This window comes from Siniperca chuatsi, linkage group LG16 (assembly GCF_020085105.1).
Source record: "Siniperca chuatsi isolate FFG_IHB_CAS linkage group LG16, ASM2008510v1, whole genome shotgun sequence".
NCBI classification, from domain to species: domain Eukaryota; kingdom Metazoa; phylum Chordata; class Actinopteri; order Centrarchiformes; family Sinipercidae; genus Siniperca; species Siniperca chuatsi.
In genome coordinates, this window is record NC_058057.1 from 10024757 (window position 1) to 10051359 (window position 26603).

Here is a 26603-nt window from a genome sequence, read left to right on the forward strand (position 1 = left end):
AGCCCACACAAGAGAGCTTTGTGAGATAGACTGCAATATACAGCATAGATAAAAAGAATGAAAAGTAAGTAAAGTACATAGCATTTCCACCTGAAATGTTTTAAATAAGGAGTATCGTGGTGGCTTAGTGGTCTAGGGCGTGTGCCATGTATGACAATGAGAAGTCTTGGGTTTTAATTCAGCACCAAACTATTATCCCATCATCTCCCTCTCCTCCCTCAGTCTTTCCTATTTCTAATAAAGGAAAAGGTCGATAAACCTAAAGAGAGCAAATTAATTAAACAGTTATGCAAGTATCTTGTGAAAGGGTTCATTTATACCTTTATTTTGGCAGTATAATTCAGTGAGTATTCATAAAGAAAACTGCAACTAAAACTACTTGTTACAGTCTGTGTAAGGTCAGGGTCATAGTTAAAACTAAGTTAAAAGTGATGTGCTAGCAGGACGTTAAACCCCGATTTGGTTAAAATCCTCTGTATATGGAATTTGATTTCATATTGACATATATCGTAATACAGTAAGTAACTGGGAAACAGTTTGTGGTTAACGTAAACGGGAATGATAGCAATGTTTTTGGCTTATCCATAGAATTAATGTCTGTAAAATCAATACATTATGTAACAGCCAGTTAAGCACATATTTGTATTGAGTAAATTGTTTATTACATGTTATATACTGTATCTTCTGATATTATTAAGGGTCATACAAAATGTAATGTATATTTTGAATAGTACTTTTAAGAAAGTGCTAGAATAATTATAATAATTATTTCTACAACAGGAGATAGTGTCATAATGCAGTTTTTAGAATGCATGTGTAAAAAGTTTAGTGGTGCCAAGAAGAATTCTAATACACACAGAGAAATTAAAGTGACCTGAAGCTATTTTGGTATAAAAAATATGCAAACATTGTTATCATCTCGTGTTATACAGCGTTCTATTTCCAAACCAGATGTCATGGTACATCCTACTTCTTCCTTTGATACTGATGGGTTTTTTGTTTTTTTTCCTCTCGGCGTTTCCGCTTTATTTGAGAGTGACAGTAGAGAGACAGGAAGGGCAGGGGAGAGAGGGGAAATGACATGCAGCAAAGGGCCCGGGCCGGACATGAACCCGGGTCGCTGCGGTAAGGACTCAGCCTTGATTTGTGGTGCGCGCTCTACCAGGTGAACTACTGGGACGCCCCATATGTGGACTGTTTTAAGTAGTTTATATTGTACAAACGACAAAAGTTGATGTTTATCTGGAGAGGAGCCTCTCACATTACCATACTTTGAATTCTATCACTCACTTACCCAAGCGGCATTTTCAGAATCCTGGCACTACACTTCAACATGTGCACAATCCTGTAAGTGAATTCCTGTCATCCTTGCACTATGCATGTCAGTATGTACTGTGTAACCGGAGGCTGACAGCTGATTCCTGCAGAATGAGTGTCACTGAGACAAATCCCACTACATATATGGTCCTTGGTAAACAGAAGACTTTAAGCTACTAATTACAGACACTTTCCCTTCACAACTATGTTTCTGCAACTCCTTTAAAGCCTGTGTGCGCGCGCGTATGTGTGTCGGTGTATGAGCTCACATCACCTTGAGGCTAAGAGTGTGTGTTTGTGAGGGTAAGTACGAGGAGGTGATAAAAGAAATTTCGCTCTCAGAGGTGCCTGTGGAAACCAACACCCAACACACCTGTGGACTCTGCCAGACCAGATAAAACACTTAAATACATCACATCTACAATGACACTTTGCTCAGCGCTGCACTGCTCTAGGGAGAAGGTGCCAATAAAAATTTGCCCATTTTCTTTCACATCCAATGAAGTCACTGTCAGCCCTGGACAAAACAACTGTCTTTCAAAGGAGAGATGATAACCTTTGCGAGCAAGACTCGCATGTTAGGCCAACCTTTTTAAGAGCATTTTCAATTTCATAAGAAACTAATGACAGCATTTCATTCATACCCTACAGCAATTAATGAGGCTCTTCAGCTCCTGTAATCCTATCAATATGTTAATAATCTTACCTGAAGGTATCAGACTTTCCCACGCCAAATGTTATTTTCTGACTCTGGCTCCTACTTAAAATAACAGCTGATGACTGAGAATCCTTTTGCTGGGAGATGAAAATCTAAACAAATGATTAAAATCCCTAATCCTCTGGAAGCCCAAATAGTAACAAAAAGGCTCTGGTTTCCAACACGAACAGAAGAGCCGAAAAAGAAAGTGAGAAAAAACATGTCAGCAATCAAACCTAATGAGCTGACTGACTGGCTGACTGGCATCTCCATTGTGTTGTCAGTCATGGCATGAGTTAAAAGCAGTCAGCTGCAGAGGAGGCAGAGTATGTGTCGATAGCCAGGCAAATTTGACTCCTGACAGTTATTCCAGCACTGCTGATGCGTCAGAATCGAAATGCACCCAGTATACGATGTATACAAATGCATGTGCAACTGAGATAGACAAGTGACATGGTGCAGGTGTGTATATTCGTAACAAAGAGATGCAGTGAAGGAGTAGAAGAAGAGGAGCAAGTGTATGTGTGTTTATGTGTGGGCCTATGCCAATGTCTGCATGTGTGCAAGGCCAATTGGAGCCGACATCATCATGACCTCATTGTCCACGCAGCACATATCAGGAGTCTTCAGTAACTTCAGTTCCCGAGCAACGGCGGAGTGTAATAATAAGAAATATAAAATGAAAGGTTGTCTGGCAGGTGGGAACGTGAGCCACACACCCTAAAGAACAGCATCTGTCAATCCGAGGCGGCACGCAGCATGTCGGGTGTGTGTGACGGAGCTGCGTTAACAAAGCCATGTGGGAAAACGCAGGGAGCCGCAGATAGATGTGAAGAAAGAGGGAGCCTAACAGATGGACGGAACGTGGCAGCGACGGAGACACAGTGAGACTGTGTGAGCGAGTGAGATATGACAGCAGTAAAGTATGTGTGTGTGCAGCCTGAAATAGAGAGAAGGGTGTTAAGGATGTGATCAGGGTGGGGTGGGGCGTGTTGTGTGTCATACTTCTGTTCTAGGGTGTGATGTGTGCTTTGCTAGCACATTCTGCCCTGCGTTCAATACCCCCAGCTATTCCATCCGCTAAAGATACTCCCCAAGAGGAAGGGCTCCATTTCCAATCTGTAGTAGTGTTTACTTCTATTGACCCAGTGACCGCCCAGCTTTTACCACACTCACACACACACACACACACACACACACACACACACACACACACACACACACAAGCAAGCACCTGCTACACTCATGAGTCTGTGCTAATGATCAAGTTGTCCATCAGCAAGTCTGGATGGTACAAATGAGGGCCAGGGAAAGTAGGTATACTGTAACTTTATGAGGACAAGATATTGCTGTAAATGAGCTGCCCTGTGGGAGAAGCGCACAGCCAACCACTAACATACACACACACACACACACTGCAACTGTCACCGGCACACTCTCACTCACATGCATGTCGCATATACACCAATACGATTGCACACCAGTAAATGTGCTGACAGTTCCTCCAGGACAACAGAGGTATTCATCCTGATATTTAAATAATGGGAGAGACTGTTGGTACAGGAATAGCCCGGAGCAACATGAGCCAGAGTCTCAGGCTTTTTAAATTCTCCTCAGCTAGAGTACGCACCACCCAAGACACACAAGATAATGAAGACACAGTCTCAAATGATGAAGACACAAATCTCATAGATGGTGCATCTTTCACACGTTCATACATGCCTGTTTATAGGCAAGCATACACACGTGCACCTGCACGGACAAACAATACAGGTGTCATTAATTAATTTGTACTGCCACACTAAAACATTCTAAATTGGGTACAGAGTAAATACTTTCTTGATATGGATATTTTTCTTCCCAGCATATTTAGGATTTTTTCCCCCACTTTTGGAAAGTATTGATGAAGCAAACTGATCTGCCAGAAAAAGAAGCAGGGCTTCCTGGGTATTTTTAGCTTTCTCTCTTAAGGACGTGATACAGGAGAAACCTAATTGATGTTCCAGAAGAAGGAAAAAAAAACACAAGAATAACAGAGCGGAAGCTAGACGAAAGGCAAACACAGGAAAGGAAAAATGGAGTTTTGTGTCTATCTTATGAGCTCAGACACAATTTGTGTGTGTGTATGTGTGTGTGGAGGCGAGGTGTGGGGGTTGCAGAGAGGAAGAGAAAGGGCCATCTTCAGGGATAACAAGCAGAGATGAATGCAGCTACCTGCTAGCTTGGAAACCAACAAGCCTATTGTTGGGATTGATTCTTAGCGTTAGTAGGTCCAATTAATTCCAGCGGTTTGAGGGGAATTAGCACTTTGCTACAATTCGTGCACCTCATTAGTGGTCTGAGTGGAATCCAGAGACACAGCGCAGTCAGCAGTGTATCATAAAAACAAAAGATGTCTCAAAACAGCCTACCAGACCAAAAGCTTCTGTTTTAGCAGATTATTAGAGGCATATAGGCTGGTTTTACTTAAACAGCTACAGGAAAACTAAAGTTTTTGACATGCAAATAAACCTGAACCACAGGGTAGCCACCAGCAGATCTAGCACTAATCTGAATCCAGCACCTCACATTTTCTTATCTCATCTGCCTATTAGGATTTCCACAGAGGTTTCAGAGGGGATGATAGTTAGAGATGGCACTTTGTACATTAATCTGACACCTTGATGGATGAAACACTGGTGGGTGACATGCACACACTGCCTCATTTTGCCAGAGACAGACACTTCCTGATCATCTTCTCTTTGATAAAGCATGCAAGCAAAGGCCAAATCATTCAAAGTGGATAAAAAAGGGATAAAGTGTATTAGGTAGACAGAGAGAGGAGAAATAAAAAGGAACTGAGGCTAAAGGTTATTTTTTCTTAAGATTAAGAAATATTGCATATACCTGCACCACTGACAAATTTCCTCCTCAGTGTGCATCAGCACAATTCTTTTAGCAGAGCATTAATAAGTAAAACTTTCTTGCAATCTGGAAAAGGGGCAGCTGTGTGTATGCGTGTGCACTGCATGTGTGTTTTTGTGGGGGATATGACATGATGCAAGGGTTTCTAAGCCACTTGTTTACTGTAGTTTGAACACACAGGTCCTGTTTTTTCTTTTGCATGATGAAAACAGCATGGGCCGACCGTCATCTGTCCAAAAATGTCAGCTCTCACTGGCACCCGTGCAGACAGGAATGACCATGGTGTTATGAAATATTGCAATGACTGAGTTAGTAACACCCTTCCAGTGTTTGGTTGTCAGTATCCCAGGCATGTGATTAGCCTGAGGAACAGAGAGGCACTGCTACCTCCACCACCGCACGCTGCTGCTCAGTTAATTAAAACACTGACTTTCAACAAAACGCCACATTATCACAACGGCAAGACACAAAGCTGGAGAAAAACCCTGGGGCTAGTGTGCACGCTTTCCCATCCAGCCTTTCTGCATGCTTTTTCTACGGGGTGTGGGCAGATTTGCAAATGCCAATCATGCAGTGTGTGTGTGTGTGTGTATGTATGTATGTATGTATGTATGTATGTGTGTGTGTGTGTGTGTGTGTGTGTGTGTGTGTGTGTGTGTGTATTCTCTGTGGCCCATGGCAGCTGTCGCCTTTTCTCTCCCCGCTGCATCCCTTTGCAAATTTCTCTGTTCTCTAAATAAAAACCAACAACGGCATCAAAACAAACAGCTCTCACTGCTGATGCCACACACACACACACACACACACACACACACACACACAGCTATGCACACAGGCTCATACACACGCATACACACACACAAACAAACTGACATGTTCTTTGGGCTGCTGCATTATTGCAACTACTGTGACATGCGTGTTAATATATCAATATGCATGTGGGCATGTGTATGCGTATGTGTGTAGTTCAGCTTTGGTAGCGGGACAAGAGGCAAGTGCAAGAATAGTGACTTAATTATCTAAATGGCTGCTGCGGAGATTACTGAGGGCAGTGAGCATCCATCTCTTTCAACACCACCGGCTTAGAGTGCACGGCCAAGCTGGAGGAGAGATCAAGAGATATAGACATCAATAATAGAGACAGAGCGGCAATCAGAGAGTGAAAAAGAGACCAAGAGAATTAAACGAGAGCACGAGGCGGGAGACAATGTGGAGGAGAGCAAGAGGAGTGGATACAATGACAGTGATTTACAGTGCAGAAGTTTGCGAGCTGACTAGCCTCCACTACAAAAAGCTGCCGTGGCATCTGGTTGCATCCTCAGCTACAGAGAGTTTGGCGGCAACAGGGATCATGACATCAACTCTGTCGCCATGGAGATGCCATGCATGTCTTCGATTTTGCTCTTCCATCATTACCACAGAGATGCTCCGGGGCAGGATTGTATCTTGACCCCCCTGCAGAGCAACAAAGGCTCTACATTTAGGTCTTTACATTAGCGTGCATGTTTGACTTTTGCACAGCCAAGCGGTTGCAGAGGTCATCCTCAGACTGGAGGGCCTAAGGATCGATCCCCTCGTGTGCACGCAGTGCTCCAAGAGCCCTTGAGCAAGATATTTAACCCCCACCTGCTGTAGAGGCCCCATTCCTGCTGGTTGACCCTACACCCCAACCAGAGGGCAGGAAGAGAATTTCCATCAGGGTGGATAAAGTATACTGTATGAAAATAAAACAATTTATACTTTGAACATATACATGTGATATAAAACATCCAGTATTGTATCACTAAAAGGTTATTTAACAAAGAACAAAATCCTACCACCACCCAAGACTCCCTGTTTCTTAGCAGAAATTATTACATTTCTTTATTAAATATTCTTGTTAAGTCTACGTTTTAGAGGAAATGAGTCAGAAATGACAGCTTATACAGCCAACATTTCCCTTGTTAGAACTTTAAGCTTTGGTTCCTGACAGCAGGGACAGTGGCAAAGAAAGCATGCTCATGACTGGAAAGCTCACTGATTTGAATCCCCAGACTGTCTGAGGAAACAGGGATTCAACAAATAACACTCTCTGCCTTCAACAACTACTGTCAATGCACCACTGAACAAGACATACTGTACTACAACTTCCTTAAGTCATACTTAGTTGTCTCTCTTAGCTTGGCCCCATCCAAGTTCAAGGCCAGCCAGTGGTTTAGTACTTTGCTCAAAAAGACCTCAGCAGTGTGAATCTTTGTCAGTATGGGAATAGAGCCCAGGTCCTCCGGGTGAGGGATGGTCTGCATATACACTGCCTTACTTTCCCCAAGCAACACCCTAGACAACAATAACAAGTGGTTGTACCGTTCAGCTCCCTGGTGAGAACATATTGAAACATTAATTCAACCTTCAATCTGAAAAGCAACGCAAAATAACATGAATCGCTGATAACAGATGGACAGACTGACACCATTTCAATAATAACGCTGATTTATCATGCATTCATTTGATTTTAAAAAGGTATAGACTATTAATGACTTCTTATGTTTTCCCCTGAGCGATGGCATTACAAGAGGGTGTTCTCACTTCACTAAAAATGTAAAAATATATGAAATAATAATCTTATGAAAACATGCAGAGGAATACTGTACAGAGACAGTTTTAGATTAGTGAGCTATATTGTGTACTTAGCTGGATAAACAGGGCCATTTATAGATTTAAGTCAAAATGGCACAGCACAAGGAAATATCTAATAAATCAAAGACAGATGTTTCTTTCTTTGAGAGTCAATTACATTAAAGATAAAGCAAAACAGAGTTCAGGTGTGCTGCGCACCAAATTCCCAACTCAGTCAGCTCCAATACTTTCTATCATGGTAAATGACAGAGCCTCGAGTCAGGCGGTCTTTACTGCCAAGTTTGCTGCATCTATTCATTGCTTTTTCTTACGAAGCACAGACACAAAAGTATCAGTGCACAAATATATGCATTTATGGAGTAAACACACAAAAATTCCCTTACTCCCAGTCACACAAACACTATCGCAAACTCAGGTACACACACACACACCGACGTACACCCAGGACAGCACTCTCTCCCTGATTAAGCCAGGCCATCTGCTTGAGTCCCCCGTCACCACTGACGGCTGCTGCGTGTCCAGGCCTGCTCCGCCAGAAATCCCCCAGTGTGATCCAACGGCATATTAATCTCCTCAAATCTCAACCTTTTCAAAAGGGCAGACGCCACAGTGACCTCAGTGCAGTTGTTCAGGGCAACATCATCTCACTCACTCAAACGCACGATTCTGTCACTTCTGCCATAGGTGACATGAAAAGTGAAGGAGAGGCGAGTGCATTTTCCTTTCTCCTCATATCGTTCTCTTTCTCTCCACTTATCTTATGTCTCTGGGTACTTTCTCTAAAAGCCATTCTCTGTCTCTGTCCGTCGTTTCATATCTGTATGAACACAGTGGCCTTTCAGAGCGCACAGTGAGTGGCGCCGCAGCCCGGTCTGGCCCAGAGGAGCAGTTGGAGCGGTATAGATTAATGGCCCAGGAGACAGCCTAGGCAAGTGGAATGAACAAATAGAGAGGCCACTGAAATGACCAAAAAGAAAAAAAAAAAGGGAAAGAGAGGTAATGATAAGGAGAATGAGGCGTACACTGAATTGTAGGAGAGGTACTGAGTGGGGGAATGTGTTCGGTCACAGTATAGTTTTATACCCCTGTCACACTGACATAGTGAATTAAAACTGAACGGGTCGATGTGCATCATCCAACATGGATTTGCGACCCTCCTCCTTCCTGGGTTGGATGAAGTTCGGACACTGCCCAGATTTAGTGAACAGCTGTCTGTAATAAGGATGGAAACTTAATTTAATGCTACTGTGGTTAAAATGACATTTATGAACATTTACTTTCTACTCGACTAGTCCAAACAAAAAAGTGACATAAATGGAGAAAGACAGAGAAAAATCATGAGAGAAGAAGATCCTGTGTGGGTAGGTGAGAGAGAAACTTTTTTTGGTACTTTCTTGAGGTCATGTTATTATGCATAACTGTAAGTAATTCTGTGGATTAGCAGTGATGCGTACGAAGCAGTACAGTTGCAGACAGCAGTCTCATATGGATGGGGTCAAATGTAACTACAGCTACAACAGTTCATCGATTAGTCAATTGGCAGAAGATTGATTGACAAAGATTTTGATAAGCAATTCATCATCAAAGTAATTTATTAAGAAACAAGATGAACAGCCATGTCTGTGAAGCTGCTGACATTAGCCACAGCGGTGCTTTGAGATCATTGCTTATGTCAGCATGATAACATGCTCACAATGACAATGCTAACAAACTGATGTTTAACTGTTTAACAGATATGTTTACCATGTTCGTCATCTTAGTTTAGCATGTAGGCATGATAATGCTGTGTTTATGTTTAGTGCTAGTTAGCACTAGCTGAACTGCATAAAGTCAGCTGAGGCTGATGGGAATGTCTGTTTGGTAAACATACTGTATGCACCAAATTTCATGGCAATCCATCCAAAAGTTGTTGAGACATATAACCAAAGCCATCATCAACATTCTCTGGCTACAACATCTCAAATGTGAGGATTTGCTGCTTTTGTCAGTTTTATATAACTGTAAATTGAAAACCTTTGGGTTGTGGACTGTTGGTCAGATAAAACAAGCAATTTTAAGATGTAATCTTGGGCTCTTGCAATGGGCATTTTTAACAGTTTTTTGACATTTTATATGATAAATTGTCAAAAAATAACCCATAGATTGACTGATAATAAAAATAATCATTAGATGCAGCCCTAAACATGAGTTAATTATTCTGTAAAAGCCCATCATACATGGCTCTACAGTATAACAGGGGTATCGGAAGGTGTATGTGTAATCTTATTTCTGAATTCTCCTTGAGCATCTTGAAAAATGATGTGTAGTAAGACAACTGAGGAATTTTAAATGTGCCACAAACCTGTAGTGCCTGCATTTTTTGTTTTTGTGATTATACTACTACTGCTCTCACACACACAATCAGCCACATGAGTCCGGGGCCAACATAGATGAGAGAGAGAGAGAGCGAGAGAGAGAGAGAGAGAGAGAGAGAGAGAGAGAGAGACGGGGAAGTGGTGGAGATTGTTGGGCAACATCAGAGATAGCGGAAGTGAAGTGAGAGATAAAAGGAGGAGAAAAAGGAGAGAAGGAGAAGCGGGAGGAGGAAAGAGAATGAGAGAGAGGGAAAATGAGAAAGCCCAGGGAGATGAAGAAAAGGTGAAACACACATGTTCTTTAATCAATATGGTGGGAATGTGGCCCCATGGTAAATCACTTTCCAGGCAATAACAGAGAGCAGCCACTATCCTTCTTTTTAATATGTTGCCAGAGTGTCAGTGGGTGATACACAAATATATAGTGCGGACGAAGGGAGAGAGACAGAAAGTGGTGGAGTCATGGGTATGTGTGTGTATTGGGGGAGCTGTGATGTATAGGCCTGGACAGTTGGTCTGCACTCAGATAAAAGAGGGAAATCATGATTAGGTTGGGTAAAGTATCCATGCTGGCCCATCCACAGAAGAAAATACACACTCACGCACACACACACACACAAGAAGAGAGAGGTGGAGAGCCTATTCTCTCTCTCTCTCTCTCTCTCTCTCTCTCTCTCACAACCCCCTTATCGTGTGTCCTTTCTCATGAGCACTCAATGCATCAAAACCTGCCCTCCTCAGAACAAGGATCCACTATAATACGAGAGGGGCAAAAAAAAAATTTCATTACAAGGGTAAAAACTATCCCTCTCCTTTTCTGGTCACATCGATTTAGGGGATATTGAAGGCCAGGCAACTTTTCCACCTTGGCCTTAAGAATCTGTCTGCCTGTCACCGTCCAGAGAGCCACCAGATTACACAATGCCCTGGCAGGGTGACCTTCACTTAACTATCTGACCACAGGGCACATCATCCTCCATGTCTTTTATCGACTTGATTTCATCTCGCTCAATCTCATCTTCGCTCGCTGTGTTTGAGACCGCTCGGCAAATGTTGTTACCGTAAACGAGAGCGGCTTCTCGATTGACTTGGGTCGCCTTTAAAGTGGTGCTAAATAAGTAATGGGGCGTCTCATCTGTGTTGGCTAGCCAGTAGCTGGATGGGTTACAGTAAAGGGAGATTAATGGATGGGCAAATGGAGATAAATGTATGAGCTAAATGGAAGCGCCCAACCGGCCTATGATGAGACCCAGTGACATATAGCGTCAATGCACAACTGGACAGCTGTCAAAGTGTATGTCGATTCTAGGTGGGGTGCGAGATACAGGTAGACTGATCATCCTTTTACTAATAATCATAAACTCATTTTAACACTTGACAGATGTCACAATATCATCAAAATCTAAGCCTGAATACAATTTGTAGAAGAAGTGACAATGAAATGAGTAAAGACTGCCTGGAGACACAGTTTCCAGACACAGAAAGTGCCTGTTACTGTAGGTAGCTAAAATGTAGAGGGTCTGAAATTCAACACCCAAGACCTGGCTTCAGTTTCATGGTCAGTACAAACTGATGAGAAAGGCTGGATATGTTACTAACCTGCAGTCTAAACTCAGGTTAACACAGCAGTAACACGTCTATATATGATTGTAAACCAAATCTCTTTTTGGTTTTGTACCATTATTTGGACAAAACAAGGAATTTTAAGAAATCACCTTGGACTAAGGGGCATTTTATTCTGTTTTCTTACAGTGAAAGAAAAGAAAACAATATACACAGTATAATACATGTATAATATATCAGTTATCTAACATTTCACTTCCACAAATGATTAGTTTGTACGACTATGCTGTCATGGTTTGGGTCTCTCTGGGTCCACTCTTGTACGCCAAACGTCACCCAGGTAGACAGAGTCAGCACCTTCTCTCTAATCTGGCGGCTAAGACCAGCGTCACCGCAAAACCATAAACAAAACAAAAGCACGGTCCAGCGGAACAATGACAGGTGAGGAAAAAGACAGGTCCCTAGGGAGGGATGTATTATGGCTCACATAGAGCTGCTCATTTAAGATTTGTTGTTGTGAAATGAACAAGCACAAGTGAAGTTCCTTAGATTCAGCATAATTAATACTGGGCATTAGATTCTCTGCCTTTTTGTTGTTGTTGTGAAGCATGTGATCCCCCACCACCAGGTACCTTTGGCACTATTTTAGCAACTAACCACCTATTTTGACTAAGCCAGAACATGTTTCTTTTTCAAAAGGGTGTAGTCAGATTTGGGAGGGTCATTGGGTGTACTTTGGTCGCTCCTGAAGTACTCCAGGCCTATTTACTCAGCCTCCTACCATTCTGTCTTTCTATATTGGGGTATTGCTTAACATTTCTGCAGCCTACAACATTCACACATATCTTTCAGTCATTCCTGCATTTCATACAATACTGATACTTCTGACTTTCATAACCTGAGTTTGCTTTTACAAATAGCTTTATTCATTTTGAATAGAAAACAGCTTCTGGTGCTTACGCTTGGCATGGTTTCCTTCCTTGTCAGACACACTGGTCAGGTTTGAGACGCCTACACTCTGGATGGTAGATAAGACTGCATGTAATTAATGCAAATTCAGGAAGCTGGGATGTGCGTCTGACAAAGCAGCTGATGAGTTGTCCTCTCGCTGACAGACCAAGGCTTCTCTCATCTCTCCTTTGCTCCTACAGTCTTACTTCTCTGACCGTGCTGTTGCCAAACCACACGCAGCACAAACCCTGCTACAATCAATTCACTCAATTTAATCTTAAATTAGGTGACCACAAAGTGCTGCACATTACTACTGATGCAGATGAGGCATCTCGTTCTCCCTCGATCTGCGCCTCTCTTTAAAAGACATTTTTATGTTGCTTGAATTTCACACTACACATTTTAATGATGTGTGATAAGTCCTAGCCTGTGACAAAACCCATGACACATGGCCAAGACTAACCGCTTTGCTTCCATTTCACTGGCATCAAATGAGAGACGGCTTATCTTCTGATTGGCATCAAAGGATTGCCATGAACAGCACAGGATCTGTCAATGCTCCCTTGTAAGCAGGCTTTTAACCAGCCGCCTCTCATTTCCAATGCGAGATATGAACTGTTTGAACTCTGCTTTTTCGTACTCCACAGTTGAAATATGAGCTATGGTATAGATCTGGTGTAATCCACAATGCCCCTGGGTCCTGTATGAAGAAATGTGCTTAAATCAGATGGGCTCCCGGTAAAAACAGTTTGGGATTCTGTATAACACTCCCCTACTAGTTCCTACACTGGGGCTTTGTAAAAACTGAAGATAATGGATGTCTCTACGGGCACATGTTCATAAATAAAACAAGCCGAGCTACTCGCCTGGTATTAACTGCACTTTTCACGTAGAGTGGGGAATCGATGCTAATGGAACACATGCAAAGCACAGGGACAGTTCTGTGGCCTTTTGACATCAGGTGGCAACAAACATGACTGTGCATGTAGAGAGCAAATTTGGAGAGAAACCGGCATCCAGAGAGGAATAAATATGTGGATAATATTCCCCATGCTCAGCAGTGACTGTAAAAAAAGCTGTGAAATGTAGAATTTGATATGCTGTAAGGGTCAGCCCTAGGTTCTCTGGGAGCGGTGGAAAAGCAGATGAACCAGAAATGGAGGGGATGGAGTAAGTCTGTGTACAGCAGGCAAAAAAAACCTACTATGAATTCATAGACTATGTATGGATGGACTGAGACCTGAGCTATGACAGCAGCAGCATGAAAAAACATATTAACGCGTAAAATATACACCCGCTGCTCGTGTGGTTGTATACTGTAGAGCTAAATGTTAAAGGTGCTTCAAGACAGATATGTGATTTGTGTGGGAGGTCTAAAGGAAGAAAGTTAAGGAAACAAAGAGGGATGAGACAGAGGAGGAAAAAAGTGGTGGTGGTGGTGGGGGGGCTTCAGAGCAGAGCAATAATTTACAGGTATTGTAAAAGCAGGGCTGGCGGGGACGTCAGTAAAACAAAAATGCCAAACCGCTCTCTGGAGGGAGTGCAGTTTTATACATTTCTACAGACATTTTTCATCAGAGAAGAGTGGAACACTTTCTCAAGCAGTCCCTCCAGAACATTCAAGTAGGGCAAAGTGCTTTCTTTGGAGGCATTTTTTAATTGCCCTGTAAAGTTGAATTCAAAAGATAACAAGAAGCGGTGATGGAAATATCTGACTTGTAAAGACATGTAATCTTCTAAATGTATTATGCAGAGTTCAACGTTTCGCCTATAATGATGATCCATTAATTGTACAAGACTGTTAGCATTTTGCATCTTTTCCTTTTTTTTTCTATTCTTCCATTGATGCAGCTGACATTGGTTCACACTTTCCATGCCTCCACACCTCTGAAGCCCGGGCACAGAGCGATGGGTTAGGGGGCTGCTATTTTATGCGCTCCCTCAGGCCCTTTCACTTTGATAAAGGTTGCATTCCTCCAGGCATTTTTGAGAACATTTCCCGCTCTCTCCTGACACTTCCACCTTGCAACCCCTGTCCCCTCTCAGCACGCCCTTTCCCTCTGGCACAGTGCAGTTTACCGACCGTAACACAGCGTGCCGGCTGGATAATCCCAGCGAGACCGAAGCGCCATTAGGAAAAGGAGGCCGCTAAAATGCCAAACCATATTATCAACCCCTCCTCCTCTACTGGGTTCCCTCACTGTCTCTTTCTCACAGAGAGCACCTGGTACCGCATCTCTTCATTAATACATGGAGGCGGGGGGAGCGTCTCACACAGACACACACAACTTCTCATTCCCTCACACAACCACTTATCTATGGTGAAAAGCATGACTACATTGCGGGTGCCCTCTGACAATGTGGGCCAGGGAGGGAGGGAGGGAAGGAGGTGTGTGTGTGTGTGTGTGTGTGTGAGACCTCAAAGCAACAGTCTAGTTTATAGCTAATCATGCTGAAGGTAATGAAGCTACCTAGAGACACTGTCAGCCTGCAAGGTTAATGGAACACCTGTATGCACACTGTGTCAGAGAGCGAGATGCATGATGTGTGTGAATCAGTGGAAGTCAATGTGTGTTTTTTGCAAACTCATGTGGCTTGTGCATGTGACTGTGAAAGTGTACATTATTCACTGGAAGTGCTGTGAGCCTCGAGACACCACAGCTCAAAAGGAAACGGTAAAAGAGATGCCACCGAGCGCCGCCACCGCTCATATCTGTCAGCATCACAGAAGACGAAGAAACCCTTATCCCTCAAACACATGAGCGCATTTTCGAGGGAAAGAGTGGGAGTGTGTGAATACTGTAGCAAAACCCTGAAGGTGAGACAAATCAGAGAAGTACAAAAACTATAAAAAGAATTAGGTTAACTTGTCAGAAGAAAAAATTAAACATTGAACTTTCTGTGTAGCAGATCAATTTAGTTTCTTTGAAATCAATGGAATTTTAGAGGCATATTTCTGTAATTCTTGCACCAACCTCTAAACACATATTCAAATCTGATCAAACAAGCCATTATGTTTGACAGCTTTCAATTCCATTCAATGACAGAAGCGTCTGCAGGCAACCTTTGAGAAGGAGAAAGCAGGCAGCTAAATTATGCAAATGTCTGTCAATTTAACGAATCAGAGGCAGAGAATTAGCAGGCTGTTAGTCTCTCTTAGACCCGCAAATGCTGCTAATACAGATGAAGGGCTAGAGCCTGATTTCATTATCGCTACTCTGAAAAAGAGAGGAAGGGGGAAGAGAAAGGGAGAGAGGGAATGAGAGAGAAATGAGATATCGGGAGATGGAGACAAATGTGTGTGAAAACACAGGCCTCTATTCAGAGCCCTATCAACTCCAAATATCAAATTAGCTAAATGAATGGTACAAGATAAAGGACAACACGGGGGAGGAGAGCGAGCCCGACAGACGGGCAAATGAAAGGAGAAGAGAGAGAGAGGAGAAGCTGCGAGGGCGTGTTAAGAATGGAAGGGATCGGAGAGCATTTCAATAATCGATAGAGCGTGAAGTGAAGAGAGAGTGAGACACAGAGAAAGAGGGAGAGAGAGAAGCAGGATATCACAGTTCATTAGTCATTGCTGGTGACAACTAGAGACTGTAGCAAGAAGATTGTCACTGGGTCTTAATCAGATGAGAAACGATGGAATGCCAGTCGTTAATTCCAACAGCATTATAGCGTCTATTGTCTGCCTCTGAAGGGGCTTATCGCAATCTCTCTACCTCCGACTGCTGCTGCTCCTCCTGCTGCTACGCCAGCAAACAAGCTGCCAGCCAACTCACCAGGGAAACTCTAAAGAGCTGGGGAGAAACTAAACTCTCCCTTTCTGCAAAGTCTCTCATACTCTTTTTCTCTCACAACTCCGGTCTCCCTCTGCTCCCCCCCCAACACACCCACATACACACAGAAGAACTGAAACATATAATGCTACAGTAGCCTTTGGTGCTATACGGAAGCATCTCTGAGGCAGAAACCTGGAAATCAATTCTCTCTTTTTGAGCAACCCATTAAAAGGCGCCAAGGAGAGTTATAGCACTTGCTCAAGACATATCATTAGAGTATATTATATATTCTGTTCCAAGGCAAACCCAAATTAACACACCATTACACACTGCTGCAGAGAAGCTACTATATGCATGCGCACGCACAGACACACAAACGTTGTATATATACACAGTTCCATTCCATGCATACAGTATACTAACAAAAAATGCAAACACACAAACATAATAAAATGTCATATTCTCTCTCTTCTTCCCACTTTCGCTTGTACGCAGACACAAATAAATACTGCAACATCCTCCTTAAAATGCACATCTCCACCATGTTTTCCTCTCCCAGGGTCTGTTCCTGTCAGAACCATGGCCCAAAACTCTCAGTCAGCCGGCTCAGCTGGGGACGGCCTCTCCGACTCAAACAACTTCCCTGCCTGGCTGGAAATGTGTTTACTGTATTTGTACCACTACGCTGCACTGCCTGCCTCATTCACCACAACCAAAAAAAAAAACCAAAAAAAAACTACGGCAGTCATGCAGCTACAGTGTGTGAGCATTGTGTAAATTCTGTCTGCAGCTCCGTTTGGGGTGTGTGCTGGTGTGCATCCTTCTGTGTGTCGCTATACAGGGGGTAGAGGAAAAGTAACAGCATTCATGAAAGAGGAGTTACTTTACGGAAATAACAAAAGGCGAGTCATGTAAGGAAAAGCAGTCAAGCTTTCTACATACTTGATCAACATCGTAAATCAATTATCTTAAATCTTTTGACTCATTTTGTGTTTGGCAAATATTGTAGTGTTGGTAATGATATTTGAGACTACTCCTCTTGACATTAAATCATTTTGCAGGTTGTTTTGAACAATACATTTGTAATATGGCTGTTGTGAAAACATACAGAACACAGACCTTTTCTGTTATTGACAAATGCTGCTTACTGATATTCAATAGTGTGTTTGTAGTTGTGATTATGCTCCGTGTGTTTTCATCATGTGTTTACATAAGCATGTCTCCCCTCTGAACATGTGTGCCTCCTTGCTCTGAAGTGTATACATGACTGTTGGTGGATTCGATCTAAATGTGTGCTTTCCTGTCCGACTGTGTAAGAGAAGAGTGAGTGACAGTTTGAGATTGTGTGAATTTATGTGACAATGCAATTCTGTGCTTGACTATGTATGGCTTTGTGTCTCTGCAAAACTCTGTGTGTATGTACTTTTGCTGCTTGTGTCTGCTAGTGTGTGTACTCTAGAGTATGTGTGAAACACTGTGATATAGTGTGACTGCTTGTGACAAAGTGACTGTGTGTGTTCGTGTGTGTGTGTGTGTGTGTGTGCACAGATAAGTTTGTCAATGAGAGAGAGACAGAAAGAGCGAGAGAGCTTCTGCTTCAGTTATTTGTCAGCAGTGCTGGTGTTTCACTTGGCTGAAAAGACCAGTCAGGAGGGACCAAAGTACCTCCTCCCTGATGACACACTTTTCTCACTGCACTCTGACTGACCTCACACCACACCACACACAAGGACGGACACACAACACAGAAAAGCACCTACAGATGTAGCACACACACTTGAATACACAGACAAGAACACAGTATAATAAACACATATAGATTGTACATGCGCACACAAGTATGGCTACACATACTCAAATACAGGATACACATATATACACACACCCCAGGCCATCCAATGCATGTAAGCACACATTACATGTATGAACATAAAAGCACACAAGGATACACACCTGGAAGCAGAACACACACACACAGTGTAGGTATGTGTGTTCTGTATCTAACGCTACTGCAGCTACTGTATCCAAGGTTTGATCTGGCTGAATTCACAGTGAGCATTGGTGTTCAACAAAGCATAATAAATGGCCACAGCTGTAGATCCCTGTGCTTGAGTGTGTTGGAGTGCGCTGGTGTTGGCATGACTTTGTGTGGTCTTCAGTAGGTTTTTGTGTTTGCTCATCCCAGTATAAAACCAGCCCACTCACTATTACCCAACTCAATCTAGATTTAGTCTCTTATTCTCCCGCATCTCCCTTTCTTTTGTCCTAATTTTCTCTCTCATTCTTTCTCTACTCTATCGATCGTAAAAAAAAAAAAAAGTGAATTTATGCCTCAGCAATTATTCCATACAAGGGCTTTAGAGTTCAGGATAGGACTGTATACTCAGCATTGGAAACAAAATCCGCTCTGGGAGGATATTTTCATTTTATTTAATCTTTGGTCAGTACCTGCATAGAGCAGCATACTTTTTCATTTCAAAATGCTATGTAAGTGTTTTAGAGACAAATCATTTCCATTGACTGGACTTGAAATGGTTCTCAATCAACACTGATTTTAAACTTGGCTGGGGCCTTGAAAAGTGGACCAGGCTTCAGGTGAAAACAGTAGTCTGATGTCTGCTTCATGCAATATGCAGTGAGGTCCAAGCCATCTGCTAGGAAATAGAATATTTAAGGGGCTTATTTGTTATATTATGACGCAGCACCTGTGAAACCTGTTCTAACATGTTAAAAAATTTATGAAAACTATTAAAAAATGTTTGACGTTAAAATGAACCATTCGCTAAGCCCCACCACATTACTTACTGTTGCTACACCTGTCAAGCTTTCAGCTTTTGCATGGCACATATGCAGTTTACAATGATAACAATGGCAGATTTACCACTCAAAATTCATAGTCATTTTTGAAACAATGGGTCCTTGATTTCAAACAGAGGTAGATAAAAGCAGGTTTCTCATTTCTAGCTGGTGACCATTGATTTTGTCGGCTGAGATGACCGTCGCTGGCAGATTTTATTAGCTGTAGCTAGCTAATTAAGCTAACCTTTAGCTCCATGGCTGAAAAAACTGTCTGCTGCTGACTTTTCTATGTTTTTAGCTTACCCATTTTAAAACGAAAATTCTTGCTATAAATATGCCCTTGATGGCTACATACATGATATCATGCTAAAAGACTGAGGCTAAAGTCATCCTCACCAGCTGATGATCCATGTACATCCAAATAAAGAAACAGTATTGTTCTGGTATTGCAGTGTAGAGCTAGCTAGTCCTAGTATTGTAAGAATGACAAGAGTCTGATTGTTTTTTTCCTTATTTCATTCTAGCATAACCTGTTTGGCTGCTTAGCTACTTGGACAAGCAAGACAGGTTAGATTATGCTTTATTGTTTGTATTTTCAAACACCGGCATCCACACAGTGGGGAAATACTACACAGTGGATGTGCAAAGGTGAACAGAGCTTTTTTTCTAACGTAACTTTTAACCACAAAAAATGTGGTAAGCGATTTAAATGCTCTTTGGCTTTGGGAAATAACGCTGGGGGAAGTTACTACTGTAGGTAGTAAGCTAGTTAGCTGGGCATGCTAACATTTGCAGCTTACGTTAACATTACAGCAGATAAACACACAGTTTAATTAATTCTTAAACAGTTTTGCTCTTTTGTTTCTGGTTTTTCAAAGGCCAAAAAAAAAAAAATAAATACACGACCCTCCAAACCGCTCCAAGCTACGGCCCCCTGTACACCACTTCGACATGTAGAGAAATACAAAGCTTGACAGACTTGCTGTGCCTAGTTACGGTTGCTAAGTTATGACTGGAAAATCTGTTGGGATGAGGGTTTTAATACGAGGTCAATAGCATCCATTTTGCATCCTTGTTTTTGTTATAGCTCTATGCAAACAGGGTGATAAGGGTTACATGTGGTGATTGATGCACATAAAAATCAGATTGGAGAAACTCTTAAATTGTCAGGTATGCAAGTAGGTAAGGGAGGCTAACAGTTTTATTCAAAGATTCATAGAGGTTATCAGTTAGTCAAAGTGGCCATTACAATGAACTAAATAGCTTATCCAGTAGCCTATTTGTAATGTGAATAAACTCTGGCAGGGCAACTGCAGCAATCACATTCAAACATAGCAGTAAGAATAATAATAATGATAATAATAGATCCAGCACTTTGTATCATATCCTCCCCCTGTTCAAACAGACAAAGTTATCTGTTAGACAAATCCATTGGCATCAGCAGCTTTGAAATTAGTTTTTATCTCCAAAATGACTGATGTGCATTTGGATGAAAGGGCCTGTACAATCAGGAATACGTGTTAAATTTATTAATATATGCACCAAACAAACTCTCCCATCAAAAACAAGGGAGAGATTGAATTGGCAACATTTTCCCCAAGAGCAAAACGCAATTACCAAAGCTGTGCATGACAAAATAAATAAAAAAGGAAGTAAAAAGAGTGTATGGTTGACAAGATGAATAATTTCCTCCCTGGGTTACGGCATCAACTTACTGTCTCTTCACTGGACTTCACTAAATACCATTCTTATTTCCAGAGCAGGCTCCATTCTGTCCAGATACAACTCATGGCAACCGCTTAAAAGGTCACGCTCAATGCCACTGTGGAGTGTAATTACCATGTATTAAATAGCTCGACCCCTCTTCATTTGCATCCACCTCTGTTCTTCCCCTGCCGTTATTTGCTCCGAAGTGTTTTTTGGGCAAAGATCACTCGGCAGTGCATGTGTGGCTTTCTAATGGAAGGTGAGCTCATGAGAGAATTTGTTACCACTGCTTCTTTCCAATGCAGATGTGTTGCATTCCGATGCAGGCGCTCAGTGGTTTGGATTGGAGACCATAATGCACGTATGAACTACGACGAATACTGTTTTGACTGGCGCTTTCAGCTGCACCAGAAATGTACAAAGTAATACAACCAAAAACCATCTCCATCTCAGATGACTTTAGGTATAGTACAGCAACATTATACAAAAAAGATCAAGTATGATTTCCTGTCAGCTTGACTTCATACCAATGATTCCTGGGCTGGTTTAAGGGCAAACCTGAATCCTACTATTTAAGTGCAGGGAGGAAATGTCAAAATCCAAAATAGTTTCCCACTCTGTCTGAGTCAGCTCTGTGTGAATTGGAGGCATCAGTCAAAATAATGAACATCCTTATTAATAGCTCTGCTAACTTGTCACTAAATTGTAATGGATACCTTGGCATCACTTATTATGAGCTATGTTACATTGCCAATCCCTCCCAAGCACCTGCAATACAAGCAAGTAGAATGATATGGTGAAGGCTATTGAGATTGATTGCACGTTGAATCTTTAAAGATCTGTTTGTGATCAACCTGACATGTGATTGATCTGTTTGCTACTTCACTCTGATATTACCACATTACCATTAAACACAGACCATAGACAAAGCAACCTGCGTCAGCACTATCAGCTTCTAAAACAATTAGTTTATTCAACCAATTATGTCCAAACTGCTGAGACATGTTGAAACATGGTGATGGGCGGAGCCGTGGGGACGATGGGGGTGGAGGGGGTTAGCTAGTATATTAAAGTGCATATTCACACAGCACATCACATAGCCAAGAGCCATCTTCAGGGCAATAATGCAATAATGAGGAAATTCAATCAGCAGTGCTGGCAGTGTCTGGACTACATGACTGTTACTCATCTGATATGGTAGGGGAGCCTTATAGTGGCACTTTTCCTTACTTTTACTATTACTGTAAATGAAAATACAGAATTTAGCACAGCTTGTCCAGCCAGCATAAGAAATCAAAACTGAGCCCAGAACTACAGCAAATAAATTTTAAAGTATTGATAGCTACTCTGCTCAACACACAGCTCTGTTGAGGCCACTTGAGCAGTCCAGTGGCTCTTATTGTTCAGAGAGCTGAATATGGGCTTTGATCGAGCAAAACTCTGAGGCTGGCACTGACGCCAGAGCAGCGGAGTGGAAATTAAAAGAGCTTCCTTTAAAATCCTAGAGTTACTGTGAACAAATGAAAATACACACAGTGTTCTCCATTATTACTTACGGAAGCAATAAGTGGGAGAGATTTACAATAGGCAGAGTAATACCTGCTAATATACTTGGGGCCTTTAGTCTGGAAATCTTCCCATAAAAGAGCCTCTACATTTCCAAATGACTGCAGTATGAGCAGTTAGTGGAGCATATTGGATTTAATCAACCATAGAGTAGAGGTGTGGGTGAAACACTGACAATTCTGCATTTGAATATAAGTCAGAAAGACATACAAGTTTAAGATCTCGCAACCTGGTGTCAGTTTTGTTTTAATGACATTCTGATGTTTATTCTCTGTTAGGGAAACCCTGATGTTCAAAGGGGTTTTTCTTATAATCAAAGAACATAATTCTGAGGTAGTGCAGGCCTGACTGGAAAAATGTACAGTGAGTGTTAGGCTACACTGGCAGGTTGGATACCCTCAGGCTATTCAACTGTTTTTTGGTTTTTTTCCAACTCGGGCTTCTCATGGTCATTTCTCTAAATGACAGTGAAATATTATCATGGGCTCAGGGATTGACGTTACCTCTGAATACTGAACCCTATCAGCTTTTCGCAGTTATAGCCTGGCTCTCCAGCATATTCCTGGGAAACACTCGATTTCCCCAGCTGAGTTGCACCCCTGCAACATACTGACATTTAAAAGCTGCACATATTAGCGCTGCTTTGCACACTCATTATTTTCCTCCACAATTTACACGCATAAGCAAAAAATTGTAAAATACTAGAAAATGCTACCATTTTTCTTCCTCATCTGTCGAGCCTCAAAGGGATTCTTGTGTTTATTAAAACTGTTACGATGGCTGCTCTGTGGCTGGACAGCAACTATTGTGGCTGCTTTCGTGGCCACAGAGATGGCAAATAAAGAAGAGGGCATTTTTTGTGTACCACACAAAAAAAAAGGCGGTCTGATGAAAGGTTGCTCACAGTGTCCATTATTTTTGTTACGGTTTATGAATATCTCAGGAGATGAAAGAAATAAGGCTTGAGGGAGCAGCAGATGGAAAAACTCCATCATATCTCAAAAGGTAAAAACACTGACTCTCTCTCACACACTCACACACTGAAGTACACAAGCCGTGCACAGGCGCAGATACACACAGGATTTTCAATTTGCAATCAGACCCAGCGTGTTGAACTCTCCATGTTCGCCTCCACTGTCCTTTGTATTTGGCATCAAAGTTCCGCCCCGCCATAAAAGCCAAATTCTCTATGACATAGTGGAGATTGCTCTGTCGAAAATGCAATCAGCCAAAGCCGCCTCAAGTGCTGATGAATTACTGTGGCTTAGGAAAAGACAATGACTTGTCAGTTTTGCACCGTTTGGCTCCGTCGAGGGACAGGCACACAGGGGACCTGAGGAAGTCACAACGCAGCCCTGCATCCTCCAAATCTGAATGGATCAACATTCTTGAATGTCAAGTTAGCTGTGGAGTATAACTCATCGGAAACCTTCTGCTAAGGTAATTATGTCAATCCAGATACTATTTAATATTTCTGTTATATTCATATTGAGGAATGTGATTTGCTGATGAAAACATTTGTTTGTTTGTTTTCAGTTTTATAACCCCTACAGCTGCCACTGAGGTAGAAGTGCTGTCATGTGATTATATTTCCTTACTGTGCTGTTCCCCTTCGTGTCAGTTGTTTCTCAAAATAACCTTTGGAAAAACATATGCTATGTTAATATTAAACCCAATTCTAACTTGCAATTAAACATTATTTAGTTTTAATTTTACAGACACTAGTGAATGAAAGCTTCTTCCTCTGGTTTGTCTGCTGCTTCAATGGGGTTGTGCATGATGGCAGATGGGTCCTAAAATCTTACAGTATACACATGAATTCATGCATATTGATACAGAATGGAGATCAATATTTCTTTCAGATTGTGAAACTTTATTATCATGAATGCTACTGCAAAATGCAATGCTCACTTTTGATGTTTCTATGCCAAAGTGAATGGGAGTTTATTTGCTTCAGGAAATGGCTTAAGTTATTATAAAATCTCTGCTTGTGGTGCAGGCATGTAGAAGCTTTCCTGATTACGATTAAAGGGATGAAAATGAGGAAACTTAACAGATCAGGATGGAACTGTCTTTAAAGAGAAAATAAATAAAAAAATCACAAATGTGAAAATCTTTAACAGTATATATCTAATTCAAAATGAGCTACTTAAAATCAAAACATCGATTTGGCTATGCACTGACTAACCACATCCTCCTCAGCACTTCCCTATCCACTAACTCCATCCTTCTCGCATTCATTTTTATTTACCTATTCACTTTCTTTCTCTCATCCCTGGTTTCCTCAGTCACCTAAAAAACGTTGCTACAGGCAAATGTAATTGAAAGTGTGTAGTTGTTCACATAAAATGCAGCTCGAAGACAGAGTAACAAAGGGGCCTCATGAAAATATGGCGTGTTAAATGTCAGAGTCGGTCGAGTCAGCCTAAAGCATGAAACACTTGTCCCACAGCTGCATCAACCGCGATTACTGTTTACTCTCTGCAAATGCACTGTCAATACTGGTCATGGATTTTACTGGCTATGTGGAGCTTTCTAAAAATATGTTTAGAAAACAGAAAACATAATGGCAACAGGAAATTGCTCCTCCACATTGAGGCAAAGGTAGATTACCAGAGCACCACAGTTTGTTCAGTTTATCAATTTTCTTATTAAAAATAATCTATAATAATTTAATAAATAACTTCTGTGATTACAACAGACAACCTGCCCTGTGAACACTCTGCTTCATAAATAGAAACGCTGTTAGCAATACACAAGTCCTTTTAAAAATGGATCTTTTGCTGTTACATCCCATTAAAAATGGACAAGGGAGGGGGTCACTGGGAGTTGGATTTGTTTCAAAACATCATTCACCATCTAGCTGGAAACTGAAAACAGGCTAAATCTACACAGAGCAATAGAAGAAACCTGAGTGTTTTGTGACTTCCCATTCCCCCTCAGTTAAGAAGAGTACAATCACATATCATACTCCAGCAGTAAAGTGCTGACTTGCCCATGTTGCCTCTGTCAACATTCTTCCATGTTAATTCACAGGGGTATGGGTTCATTCTCTGTGGCTGAAGAAAACACACACTAGCTGGGAGGAGGCATGTTTCCAGGCCTCTGCCCTGGAAACGATCATTAAATAGTCATGGGTCCCTGTGCTGAGCTGTGCCGTGCCCGGCTGGGCTGTGCCGATCTGCTTCAGCCTTAGTGCTCATGTTATGCCCATCACCGCAGGGGTCAGGCAGAGTGCAAGGTTGCTCTAAAGTTACAGGACCAGTTCATCGTCACTACATGCGAGCCTCAGCACACACCACACTAAGAACTCGCACGAACACAAACCCACATGCACGTTCACCTCACTTTAACCCTGCTGGCTTGTCTGCATGGAGTAAGGTCACATCACGGTCACTGAGCGGTGTGGCGCGTCACAGAAAAACGGGATGGGCTCTTCCTATTTTTTGGGGAACGCTGACTGTCTATTCTTTTTTGTGAGCACGCAAGTCGGTACATGCTTCTGTCTGAGTGGGTGTATGTAAGCTGGTTACGTGAAGGTCACCAAGCAAAGCACATGAAAGAGGAAGCAGCCTTTGAGCTCTTATCAGGCGATAAGAGTGCCATGTGTGTGTTTGGTCACAACGGAGCAGCCCTCTGCAATGCTCAACTGTGAAAGCCAATGAGACACGTTTGTGAAGTGGCATGGCTTAAGAGATCTTTTCTTGATGTTTGGTTTCCTCCTTTGGTTTATGCTTATAACACCGAAGATCCAATGATGGATATTCTGGCCTTGAAGAGGAGATTATAAATTGCTTGGTTAGTATATTATTCTTAATGGCTTTGCATTGTGAGGCATATCATTTTTATTACAGATTACTTTATTGTTTTTAGCCACGCTGGCGGCATGGCTCTAAGGCAGTTTGGTCCAGACTAAAATATTTTAACATCTATTGGATGCATTGCTGTGAAATTTGGTACAAATATTCATGTCACCCTAAGGATGAATCATAATCATTTTGGTGATTCCCTGACTTTTGATCCAGCATCGTTAGGTCAAAATTTTAATTGTCCAACACTTTGGTTTATCATCAAATACTTAGAAAACTACTGACATTCCAATCAGCCTCAGCTTTTGGCATTGTGAGCATGTTAGCATGCTGATGTTAGCATTTAGCTCAAAGCACCATTGTTTCTAAGTACATCCTCACAGAGCTAGCATGGCTGCAGACTCTTAGAATAGTTTGATAAATGAAATGTCAAAAATGGTGAAAAGGGTAAAAAATCTAATATATTCAATCTCCAATAATGGAGATCTAAATAAAGAAAGTGGGAAATCCTCAGATTTGAGAAGATGGAACCAGATAC

General features: G+C 41.9%; 1 protein-coding gene across 4 annotated transcripts in view; it reads right to left on the reverse strand.

Moving 5' to 3' along the window:
* The window catches only part of LOC122863710 (kelch-like protein 29), a 196975-nt gene that overhangs the window by 131620 nt on the left and 38752 nt on the right, over positions 1-26603 (reverse strand). Inside the window, exon 1 of one of the 4 annotated variants that reach the window (XM_044170452.1) lies at positions 19380-19400. The exons of the other annotated variants lie outside the window; for them this stretch is intronic. The gene's annotated coding sequence lies outside the window, so the exon portion shown is untranslated. Of the gene's footprint in view, positions 1-19379; positions 19401-26603 lie in introns of those variants that run through there. 4 annotated transcript variants of the gene reach the window in all.